At 41.2% G+C, this 13,213-nt stretch overlaps 1 protein-coding gene across 4 annotated transcripts in view; it reads right to left on the reverse strand.

Moving 5' to 3' along the window:
* pde4d (phosphodiesterase 4D, cAMP-specific) overlaps window positions 1-13,213 on the reverse strand; it is a 149,909-nt gene that overhangs the window by 38,133 nt on the left and 98,563 nt on the right. The gene's annotated exons all lie outside the window — the stretch shown is intronic.

Below are 13,213 nucleotides of genomic sequence, written 5' to 3' on the forward strand. Positions count from 1 at the left end.
TTTCATTTACCTTGCTCGCAACCATGTTTTGTAAAAGCAGAAGACATTTTTCCTCATGGAGATGCAATGACACTCAAAAATGCACACACACGCAATTCAGTCCAGCACTAAAGGTTTAGCAGAGCCAAGACAAAAAAAAAGCAGAACTAAACTCTAACAACACAAGCAGCCACCAAGCAACGACCATTTACACAACACTTGGGTGTGAACACTGCTCCAGGTCTGTGTTGTCCAGGTGAAACTATTTATCAGTTAATGCTCTGATAACAGAGAACACACAGACTTTGTGTACATTTATAGAAGTAGTACAAACACAAATTAAAACACATGCATATAACATAGTCTCAATATACACACAAAGCAATAAAGAGAAATTACTCTGAAGCATAACTACCCTTGAGAGTCACTAAATTTCCCTTCTGAGTTCTCTTACCACTTCTTATTTTCTTATTTACTCCATAATTTCGACACACAAGACAAAAGAAAAAGTAACAGTAAGCAGAATACATTGAACATCCAACAACTCGAAACATGCAGATGAAAAAAAATTAGGTCCCTTCTCTGGCATACCCTCCGCGACATAGTTTCTAAGATGAGCCATACCCTCTCCTGCCACGAGGTTTGATGTCGATGGGCTTGTTTGTAGCACAGGGTGACCCGGTGGAGCAGGCGTGCCGGTACCGGGCTATCCTTTCCAAAGACAGATAATTAACTGGCAAACTCATTTTGACGCGGTTCTTAACCGGTGATGAACATAGACTCACGTCAAAGACAGATGTGGAGAGAGAAACAGGGAGAAGTGACAGAGCGGCACGCCTGATAAAGCTATCTCGAAGGGAAGGAGGGAGGAGTGTGTGAGGAGAGATAGGCAGGTGAAGAGGGGAGGAGAGGCAAGCAGAGGGCTCAGTATGGGTTTGACTAGAAAAGAGGAAAGCATGGAGAAATATGGAGACTGAGGAAGGGGAGATGCACGTGAGGAAGAGGGAGTTAATGAAGCTTTCTTTCACAAAATTAAATTGAGCAAAGCAATGCTTGAATTTGTTTCTTCCATGCTGATTTCTTCTGCATGCAAACTACTAGAAGATTTTTAAAAATGTGCAAGAAACTGGGTGTGATAATTGCACGCTGGCTTGCATGCATTTAAACCAATCTATTTTGGAAATAGAGGAACAATAAAATAACGAGATTCTAAGGAGTGTTTTAATGTTAAACTCTCTCTCAGTTTTTTAAGAGTTCTTAAGCCACTTATTATGGGCTATCATGCAAATGATGAAATTAGCATACACTGATGGTACCATGTGTAAAATAATACTTTCCAAGTACTCCAAGTAAGCATTACACAAAACAGGAGGAAGGTTGTTTATAACGTTGCTATAATATACTTTAATATATGTTAAACCAGATGCTAGTTAGCACAAATGCAAACGGTGTCTTTTAAATTTATTTATTTATTTATTTTTTACTTTTTTCTTTGGGTGGGGCACAACTATGACTGTGCAATGCACATTTACACATAATATAACGACCTGACAAAAAAGAAAAGCAGCAAAAGAAGTTAAGTACCTCATTCCATATAGGAACGATGTTTCATCCTGGTAGTTCCTATATTTTACCTGTTGATGGCAGCAGAGCAGCACAAAACATGTCTTACACTATATTACAAAATAACACATGTAAAATGAACAGTAGTAACTTAAGTTTGAGCCAGAACACTTGTAAATGAATTATGGAAAGACATGTTTATTATTTTTATTTTAATTTTATTTCAAATAAAGCCTACGGGTGGTTTTGCAAGATAAGGTGCCATAATTAGAGCTGCGAGTGGAATGGGATCCACTAAGCAAGGAGATTTATGGCCTTTAAAAGACACAACTATCATTTATTATGTTATATCATTTTCAGATACTTCACTGCTATAAAGAGAAAGAGCTCTAAATCACTGGAGTGTTTTGTTTCTTAGCTGCCAGCAGGGGGCAGTCTGCTCTGCAGGGAAAATGTATGCACAGGTGGGTAAAGAAGGCAAACACAAAGCAGCCCAAACCCACAGAGCGGTAAACCTCTGTGGGGTTGAGGCTTCAGCTCTGCTCTGACAAAAGCAGTCAGCATGTGACAACAGCTCCTGGGTGGACAAGGAGGCTGTCAAAGTCACAGACGCAATGACAGACAAAACAGGCTTCTTCATTCGTACCGAGCCGGCACCATATGAGCACACCTACACAGACATACACAGACATACACACACCTACACAACGCTGTCTGACTGCAAGTATTATAAATACACACGCCACAACATATACAGACATAAAACACACAGGTCATTACACCAACGTGGTACAGACCTCTACATCTCTTATGTATTCTCACAAACACAACCTGTAACACAAGCGTATGTTTGCTTAGCTGCCTAGTCAGCCACACACCATCAGTGCCAGCGACATGCTGTGACAGAGCGCCAGGTGACGGTTTGACTGTCGTCACTCAGTGTCCCTGAGGATCAGAGCTATAAAACTGGAACTACCGTATCTGAGCGCTACATGCAAGCTGCAACACCTTTTCAAACCAAAGGTGTGTGTTATACAAATTATTTTTAACAGTATACTGTAAATCATACTTAAAGGGATTTCATCACCATGACTGTGCTGTGACTAAACTCTGGAAAGAGGGTGAAAAAAATAATATTGCAGAGCCACAGAAGAAGAAAAGTGAAAAGAAAACAGCGGAGGGAAAAGCTGAATAGTGTAATCAATGACGAGGCCAGGTGACAGGGTTGCAGAGTAGTAGGTTAGGTTAGGTAGCAGTAGCAGGTTAGTACAAAGGTGAATACAGTACACGGCTAACAAACTGGCTGTTTGCCAGAGAGACAAGGAGGGCTTCGATTTACCGCGTCCTCTCATGACTGGCAGGGACAATGCACCCTGGGAGTGGGAGAGGGAAGGAGGCAGAGAGAGGACAGAAACAGAAGCATTAAGGAATCCGCAGGACATACTGTATGACATCAAGTCACTAAAATTATTATTCGTTTCTTTCATTTCATGTCATAAATACCGCTGAAAAAGGTGTATTCTCATGTTAAACAAGGCAAAAGTTTCAAATAATGTGGAAAAAAACTCAGGGTTTAGACTTCACAAAACTGAGTAGTACCATTATAAAAAATGTTCTCATTGCCTGGACTGATTTACACTTAATTGGCTGCTCTTTTAATATTCCAATGAGATCCAGAAAGCAAAAAAAGGTGGTATGCAGCACCTTGCAGTTTTTGTAATATTTTGTTATCTTGTGCAACTACTATTTCTTCACAGCTCTGCCTTTTTAGTGAGTATCGCTAGAGTTTGGGCAACAGCAAAGATACTCTTCTCACTGCTCTCTGACTCATGACTTCTTCAATGATTTAATGATTATAGGGCAGCAGATTAGTAAGATAATCTTATTAAAGCACTCAGAAGACAATTATTAAGATGGGCTGTGAGGAATAGGCATAACAAAGGGAAAGGGGTTTATTAGTTGGCCCACTGTTGCCAAGCTTTTTCTATATACGAGGACAGGGAATGAGAGGAGAAGCTAATGAAGAAAGCGTCTCCATTTGAGCTAACTGAACGGCAGTAGTGTGATATAAGAAGAAAAAGGGAGTCGTAACTATGAATTAACGCTACTGAAGCAGCTCAGGGCCATGGCAACTGCACCTGCCGTTGCAAGAAAACTGAATGTGATTAGAGTGATTGGATATTTGTTTTCAAGTAGATAAATCAGCAAAGGTAATGCGATTAAGAGACAACAACTGAATGGTAATTGAGCTTCAGGCGGTACTGTATTTGCAGCTCTCTGCCAGTCACGCCGCATTAAAGGCAGCTGTCATGTGTGTCAAGGAGCAATTCCTTCGCCTCAGCTTGACTCGCTCTTCCCGCCTGCCTTCACAGTCCCCCTGCTAGATTCATGTTTATAATGTGGTTGCCATGGTGACCTGGCAGAATTCAAAAGGGACAGGTAGGTCCTCGCAGCCAATCAGGCATCAGTTGCTAAGGACACGGTGGCAGACTGTGTAATGAGAAAAGGAGAATTGACAGGGTCAAGCCAGTGAGACCATTTCAGAGAGTTAATATTTTACCTGTTAAGGTCCAGTCAGGGAAAGGACGTCTATTGCCAAGAATTTCGTTCTAAACAGCAGCCACCTAATGTGTGACAGCCGCCATGCATGAGTTACCTGTGATCTATTTATATGTCCAGCTGAGTCACAGGCTGGGGAGGATTTAAGCTTTCTCACCTATTGTTTAGGTCAGAAACTCACCAGAGTACAGAAGAGAATAGAAAGCACATGCAGCGCAGACCGGAGGGAGAAATAAAAGGCTGGAGAAGCGTGACTGCTTAAGATAAGACCAACAAAAGCTCTTAGTTATGCTGTGCAATGTGCTCTCTGTAAGTGCAGATGCATTCTGCTGCATGCAGTACTGAGAGCGCGAGTGGCGAGAGAGAAATGTCGTGATGTGTTAAAGCTGAAGCGAAGCCGGACATTATGAATGTGAGAACCGTGTATTGACACCAGCATGAAGGATTTTGTCTCAGAGGCATAAAAACACTTGTGTCAGCACAGCTCTCAGAGTCACATCAGAAAGTTGGCGGACAGGATCATAAGTGGCTTCAAGTAACCACTAACACTCATTCCTCCTGAATCTGCCAGTTTCATTTTTTGTTCACGGTTTAGTTTATAAAATAGCAAAATTTTGAATGCTTTACATGGTCAACATTGTCATGATGGAGGGTGATATCAGAAGGTCTTTTCTTATGATTTCATGTAGACTGACTAATTGTGTCTCAGCGTCCAAACTATATCTGAAACAGGCAAATTTATACATTTAACACCTGCAAGTACAACAAATACTACTCTTCCTTCAGGCAGGGGTGGGTGGTACACAGGTTTTAACACCACCATCGGAACATTACCATCATATCGTGTTTCGCAATGTTGCAGTTTTGCAATACATGTTTTGACTTTTGCAAATACACAAAGGACAACGTGCAATGAACAATGTCTAATGCACACGATAACAGTGTAGACACGCCGAAAATGTCTTGTCTTGCTATGATTGCACGTTTCTCTGAAACTAGCCCAATCTTTATCTTTTCGGAAGCTGATCTTATGGGTAACGTATATTGTCCTGAAAGGTTAGGGTAGTAACACTTGGATGAACTGCCACTTGCTTTAAGATGGTAGTTCTAAATGAAGTGTCAGTTTACCTGTAGTCTCCATTTAAGACAAAGGATCTTCTTGTTAGGTGTAATGAAACAAAAGAAGTGTCTAATCTAAATATAAAGGGGTTTAAAGTAGGGAGCCTGTGTGCACAATGACTGATATTGTGCGTGTATTACAGTTTAAGAAAAATGGGGCAGTCTAATATGTTCAGGACACAGGTTACTCATTGCTGTGGGTTAGTTACATGTTCCACCGCTGTAAAATAAAACATGTGGATGATATCTACCTTTTATTTCTTCTTTCACAGGCAAAACTTTTAATTTTCTTTTTATATGTGCTCCCACACATTGCAGATTAAGGAAGGATCAAGATCGAAAGAAATACCTCTCTCTATATATTTCACATAGAAGCATTTATCGCATATATTTATAATACATTGTCTCCATAAAAAAGTTCCACAAACATTTTGGGGTTAGGCTTGCAGGCATGGAGCTGTTGTTGATATATCATCAGGGGTTTTAATATTCCATTGTTAGAAACAGCTGTGGTGCACAGACTTAGTCACTAGTCTGTTGGCTGCAACCCCAACAAAGACAACTGTTTACAATTAAGGCTGATGCTATTTAGCGGTTTTATAATCTGGGAAAAAAAAAACAGTTTAAGTAGCCTTTGCTTGTACAGTCCAAATGTGATCACAGCACTAACTATTAATCTCAAAAGTGGTTTTTCTCAGTGACGCTTGCTGCCGCGCGTTAGAACAATAGAACAAAGCGCTGACATGAAATTTGTTTTGGGTATGACTTCCATGAGCCTTTGTGTGCTTTGGGCCGTATGCCAGTGTGTACTGACAATACATATTGAGTAATAATATTATGATATGGGTCTTGAAGTGCTTTTCATTGTCACGGCTGTTGACCAGCTATGTTGTTAATTCAAAACCACTCAGGAGAGACTCAGCTATGGACATCACAGATACTGTTTTGGCTGGCAAGCTGAGGCAGTTTCTTTTTTGAAGGACACATTAATGGGAAGATGAATAGATGGAGGATAATGCAAATGCCCATGTCCTGCACAGCTTGCTCAATAAGCTCCTACATATCACACACACACACAGAGGGTCACAACTCCAGCTCTAGCGCACCTCAAGCACATGGTGAGGCTAATAGGCTTAACTTGGCAGCAGTCCCAGTGATGTCAGAATAATCCCTCATTAAAACCCTGATGACATCACTACGCTGTTGAGAGTAAGTAAGAGCCGAGGCCACATATTTACGTATGTAAGGGATACCCTGCCAGTATACGCCAAGGATGCCCTCCGTAAGAGATTATCCAGGTTAAGCTGTTCCTCAAAACATACCCAGGGAACACTAGCGTCAGAGCGGCTAGCTTAATTATAGTCTCTCCTCATATGCAGTTTATTAGGTACGCTTTCCCTTTCACACAAACAGCTCTAATCTCCAGAAATGGTTGATGGGATCTCGTTAACCTTACATGAAGGGTTAATGGACTGCAGACCACGACTATGTTTGCAGTTCAAATAGCGAACAATAAGGACTACCACTTCAAATTCAGCAAGACAAAAGGAACTAAGCCTTGTCTTGAAAAGCTTCTGTGAGTTATGTTGCAGCTTAAAATTAGCAAAGTAAATACTTTAACTAAACCATGCTTTGTAGACAACCCAGTATGCAAGCTTGGATCAGCAAGATGTGTAAAGTCGACTGATTTCTAAGCCACAAAGATATTGAAAAAAATCTCAAAATGGGACAACTCAACAGTGTGCTGCCAGGCCCAAAGACTTGGATATTAAAGTCTAAATTTAGAGACAGCAGCATGGATCTATCCAGGTGTTGTCCACTGTGCAGGATTGCAAGCCTCACTCAGCTCACTGAAGTTTAACTGGCAGTTTGCATGGCAGAAAATGGCTTATGTGATAATGCAGTTAAAGCAAATGAAACCTGAAATACTGAAACAGCTATTCATGCACTTTTAGTACACACAACAGTAATGCTGCTGGACAGTTTCTGGTTTAGGCTGTTGCAAATCTCCTAAATACCAACAACTAAATTAACAGGGAGGAAACAGTCACCACATCTGGGAGCATGAACTAATTTAACAGCTTTATTAGTTCAACTATTTCTAATTGTAAGACTAGCAGAAGCAACAGACTGCCTGGATGGATAAATAACTGAAAAATCTTCAAGTATTTTAAACAAGTTTTTAACAAAAACCCAAATTTGCTCCAGTTCAAAGCTTAAAACTTCCAAAGCCTACACTTAAAAAAACAGGCTCTTCTCTTGAACATGTTCCTGCCTTATACTGTCTCACAGTAAAGACTGCTGAGCTGCACTGTCAAAAATTACAAGTCTGTAGTGGTACTAATGCAAGTGCATAAAGCTTACATGGGCTTCTTTAATGGCTTAGTAAATACTGTCAGGGCACAGAGAAACTAGGCTGATTTTTACTTATTTAGAGAAGACACAAAGGCAGAAAGTCTCTAACAGACAGCTTCAGCGCTTGCCCTGTGTACCAAGTTAAATAGAGAACATGTGCAGGTAGTGTTGTCACAAATTCGCTCAGTGTCCACGTTCATTCCTTTCCTGCTGCGAGAGTGTTAATCTCCACCCCGCGAGTGAGAGTCTGTCTTACCGGATGGATGAGAAGTGTAGCAGTTTGGATTGTGCAAGTGGGAGTTCCCTCAAAGGAAGCACTCAACAAATACATTCATAAAATGCCAGTGCTTATGAGAATACCGAGAAAGGCACATTATGTAGACTGTTTAGTCTGTTTAGTTTACTGGTTATAAAAAGAGAATGGATGTGCAGCCCCTGTAAAGGATCTCTGACTCGATGCACCAATAAAACTGAAACCGAAAATCTGTAACAAGTCATTGCAGTAACATTTTGACTGTCCAGGTTAGTGGTTTTATGTGGACCTGAATGTTACTTGTTGCTCAGCTTTATAATATAGCAAAATATAGTAATATAGAAAAGAAAAACAACAATAATCCAGAAATACATCTCAACAACTAACTTCACCTTCCTTTGTCTTGGGATTGGAATTAGTTGAAATAACAAAACTGCTTGTGTCTGTAATATTTCCAAATCCAGTCAGGTATGTGCGCATGCAAGAATGTGTGTGTGTGAGGGTGAGTGTGAGGGGACTCCCTCTCAGCCTAAATCCTCCTAATCTGTTTCTATGCCTCCTCATAAATGCTGCCGTCATCATGGCAATCCTAATCCCCATCATCGTCACGAGCAATTCCCCCCAGAGACAAACTCCGTCATCAACATGTTTTCCTGCTAATATGAGGTAACTCCCAGTACGTGTTGGATGTGTCCGTCTCCTATGTCTACGATACGCATCGCAAGGGAGGTGTCTCAATTAGACCCGGCTGATGGGGTGACTAAGAACTGAAAATTAGCATAATTTTTATGGATTACTAAACACCTGTTTGGCAATGAAAACCTACAAGGGGTTAATCATTAAATAACAAAAACAAGCAGCCAAGCCATGGAAGCCATATGACCCTTGACCCCAACACAACTTCTAATCTCCACATCTTTTTCTTTCATTGCAAGTGTTTGTTTTTAGCTGCGCTGACAGTTTATAACGAGCTGCCGCAGAGGGCGGCTTTGTTCATCCAGGAAAGGGCCTGGGCCTGATAACATCTGCTGGCAAAAGAGAGGTTTTGTTTAGGTCAAACAGTGACGTACAAAGCTATAATGATATTTCCTAATTTCTTTGTTTTTTGCCATCAGCACTTTTGAATCAACAATGACATTTGAATGTCAAGAAAAAAAAATGATCATGGAACAGCGAGCGGTGAAGGACCTTTGTCAATAGGCTGTGCACCATGAAGGACAACGGAAGTAAGAAAGTGCTAATTATAGTTGCCTTGAGCCCAAACATTAAACTTAACATTCCATCTTTTGTACAGTCAACAGGCCATAGATAGATAGATAGATAGATAGATCGATAGATCGATCGATCGATCGATCGACCTGTCCCTTGATCTGTGTCTATTAATCAAAATCATATCTGTGTATATTTCCAGTTGAGAGCTGTATTTAAAGTTCAAAGCTGAAAAGACCAACACACTAAATACTGTGAGTGCATTTTTTGTTTTATCACCCACCAGAATATTAATGCAAAGATACAAATGGCATATGATTATTCAATCATTTTTTAAATGCTGAAAGCAGTCCATCATTAACTCAGCAAACAGACAAAGGTTGACTCATTTTATTTGTCTGGCCTGGATAAAATTGATAATTGATGAAATAATTTTAATACTGCCAATGCAGCTAAAATGTGTTAGCCCCTCGTTGTCTGCCAAAGTGAAGGCGTGCTTTTGGCTGTGCGATGCTGTAATGAACAACAACAAGAGTGCCTTTGAACGCTAGTTGTCATGGACTGCATCTCATTGGGTATATTTCATGTAACCCATGAGGAGTTGCTGTATTACACACAGGAGAAAGGGATCAACCGTGAATAAGAGGCAGCATAACACAATGAGAAATCCAGGAGCAGCAATGTGTGAAAGATACATTGGATGATGAAGCAAGTGGAAGGCTGGGGAAAAAGAAAATCTCAAGACTGCCAGTACTGACTGAGTCACTGTGTGTGCTCTGACAAACACGCACCAACAGCAAGATGTCCTGGGAAAATAGCTGTGAAATAATGATCATTTAGCAATTCAAAAAAGGGGCTAAATGAAATTTCTCCAACAGAGAGATGGAAACACTGCTGTTGAGTCTTTAACTCCGCAGCAGCGTGTGCCAAACAGAGAACCTCAAATATATCAGTAAAAACATGTCAGCCAGGCTTCAAGGAAGTTTATATTCAAGCTGGGATGGCAAAGCTCCAACTAAATTCTTACTAAAGAAATGCTTGCACAATGTATGACTTTTATGTGAGCAGAGACTAGATACAATAATAATTCAGCCCTTTTGTCGTAGGTGTTTGCCACCCAATCTGCTTTTGCACTGTAGTCATAGATCTTTTGGCCTGACTGGGCTGTCAGATATGCAGCTGTTGGCTTCTCTGTATGGCTGAGAGTGCAGACAAGTTATAACAGGTCATCACGTTGACTTGATGCATTTGAAATTGGTTATTTTATTATTTGCTCTGAGGCAGACGTGGCTCAGGTTGTGGAGCAGCTTGTCCACTAATCGCAAGGTTGGCTCCCCCCTACCCATCCACATGCATCCAAGTGTCCTTAAGGCAAGGCACAGAGGCCCCAGTTGATCCTAATGGCAGGCAAGAACCTTACATGGCAGCTCTGTAGGCGCTGGTACATGAGTGTGTCTGTGCATGAACGGCAACCGTGCTGCAAAGCACCCTGTAGACCAGCTAAGCTTAAAATTTACACTCGATTTAAGATGCATTTGTGTATGCAAACCATAGCAGCCAATATCATTAAACTATAACCAGCAGTGCAGAGAAGAACCTGGTAGATTTCTGCTTCAAGAGACACCATTCAATAATATCCTGTTACACTGCTGGGTCACAGCTTTCTTGGCACAAACTAGAGCTAGTATTTTTCTTTTCATGATGCTCTGATTTGCACTGTAAAATGCAAAATAATCTGAGTTGCATACAAGCCAGGAGCAGTTATCAATCATTTCATTCACCATACACCGATCCAAAGCAGGTAGAAAGAATGCGGCGTAAGAAAATGTGCGAAGAAGAAACCGTGTTAAACTGTGTGGCCTTTATAGGGGGGAGTGAATTGGGAGAGCTTTTAATAAGGCTGAATATATCAGCATCACACTGCACAGTTGGCTGGCAAAGATTGATGCTGTAGGTGAGCAGTAACGCTGTATTTCTCTCTCTCTCCCACACACACACATACATACATATACTCCTGTTCTCCGGGACGCCAGTGACTGATGACTTTGTCTCCCCAAAAGTGACAGCAGGTCTCTGCAGCCTCCAAAAAGCCCATTTTAAAATCTCCGCCTCAGTCCCAGCAAAGTAACTCAGAGTGATAGAAAGCAATCTAAAGTTTGGCTGGGATTGGCCCAGAGTCAATGACAATGTGCAGTGGGAGAAGGCCTCAAAGAAATGAGATAACAATGTCTTGTGTCTTGTTATCTTACTGACAAAATGCGGTACATCTGAGGTAGCCACCCTCGGGGCCAACGACAGTTAAGGACAGGAGGGAGAAATGGAAGGGAATGAGACCTGATGTCCTCCAACTGCTTGCATTTTTTTTAAATACTCCTCAAAAATGTACTATTTGACAGTACAGTAATATCTGACAGTGACAGTACACACCACCAATGTAAAGCAGGAGGAACAGAGAAAAGCGATGCAGCAATTCATTTCCAGCCCATGTTCTAAATATAGCCTTGTCTATTCTCTCTCCCCAGCCTGTGAGGCGCTGGATTCACTTAATTGGATTACTACACACACTTTTCATTTCCTTTCTGGTTAGTGTTTAATGAAGTTTAGACAATCATACATCTCAGTTTATTCATTGTGGGCCTGTGGGCAACACCCAGCACAGTCAAACATTGCAGGACGGAGCAGTTACTGCAAAGCTCTTGAGAGCCTGGGTATTTTAACTTCAGGTATACAGAGGCTGGAAGCACGGTGATCGATACAGATGCAAAAAGTAAAAATAACCTGACAATAATGCACCGAGGAGGCAGAAAGAGGGAGAGAGAAAGAGAGGGTGCATAATGTTCTTCCATGGCTTGTGCAGTGAGTCGCATCTGCTCAAATGCGTTATTTTAGCTTTTAAAGGTTCAACGAATCCAGTTACGTATTCGCGTGTGGGTGAGTGCATATATGAATTCATATTTTAGACAGGAATGGATTTATCTTTTTAATCTTTATCAGCCTTCTTCTCTCAGTGCTTCTTGACTCGTATGCCACAGGTTTAACACGCAGAGAAGGGGATGTGTCCATTATCACGGTGCAATGAATAGCTCCTCCTGAAAGCTCCTCTTCACTCACACACCAACATATCAGTCAAATAGATTTACTGCTGTAGAGAAAGAGGGGGGGAAAAAATCCTGCCTGAGGTATAAACCGAGTCTGACAAGCACATCGCCCATTTTCAGATACAAGTCTCTGACAACTGTGACAGGCGTGAATTGTCCAACACTGTCACGATGTTTGCTACATCCATCCAATTCAGCACCGCAGTGCATTCTAGCAGACTGTGAACCGCATTAGTGAGATTTTGCTCCAATAAATCAAAGAATCTCATCCATGGAAGATTATACAAATACCTGTAATAGCTTTGATTGTTTATGATCGTTTATCATTTGTGGCTTGTGAATTTCAGGTGAAGCAACAAGAGAGTAAACTAGGTGCAAATGAAAATGCAAAAACCTAAGACAGGCTTGGATGGTAACGTACAGTGACTTACCACTTACAGGCTAACTCACTTAATCTTTACACAATAGGCCCCTATAGCCCCAGGCTATGTTTACACAACCTAACATTGCATGCATGATAATCACTTCAGTGTATGTGGAAAGAAGAAAAAGAACCAGGATGTTTTGCTGTGTATCTGTTTACGGTATGTGCATGTACAGTGTTACCAAGGAGGTACTGCTTTTGTAATCCGCTACCTGACTGGAAGGTAAACCCTGTGTGTGCATGTGTGCATGCAAGTGTGTGTTTGTATACGTATGTCTCACTAGCTGGGTGGACACGCTTGCGTGTATCGCATCCATCTGCTTCATCACATTTATCCTTCTGTGCTCTTTCCACGTCTACAGAATTTTCACTGTCTCTGCTGGAAATGTCACTAAATGGTCCCGTATTTGCAATATTCAGGCGAACAATACACTCAGTTCATGGCGGGGTTTTAGATTCGACATCTATTTCATGCATTTATCATGCACATGCTGTGCAAAATAAGCAGATATGTCAGCCGAATTATCCCTCTGCTTTTACATGCATCATGCACCAGTTTACACCAGGATAGTCCTAAAATACTGTGCGCCATACCAAAAGCATGGTGAAGCTAGAAGATCAATAAATAAATAAATAAGACATCAGTCCTTTTCT

Source organism: Neolamprologus brichardi, chromosome 12 (genome assembly GCF_056152115.1).
Source record: "Neolamprologus brichardi isolate AB-2024 chromosome 12, ASM5615211v1, whole genome shotgun sequence".
Classification (NCBI taxonomy): Eukaryota; Metazoa; Chordata; class Actinopteri; order Cichliformes; family Cichlidae; genus Neolamprologus; species Neolamprologus brichardi.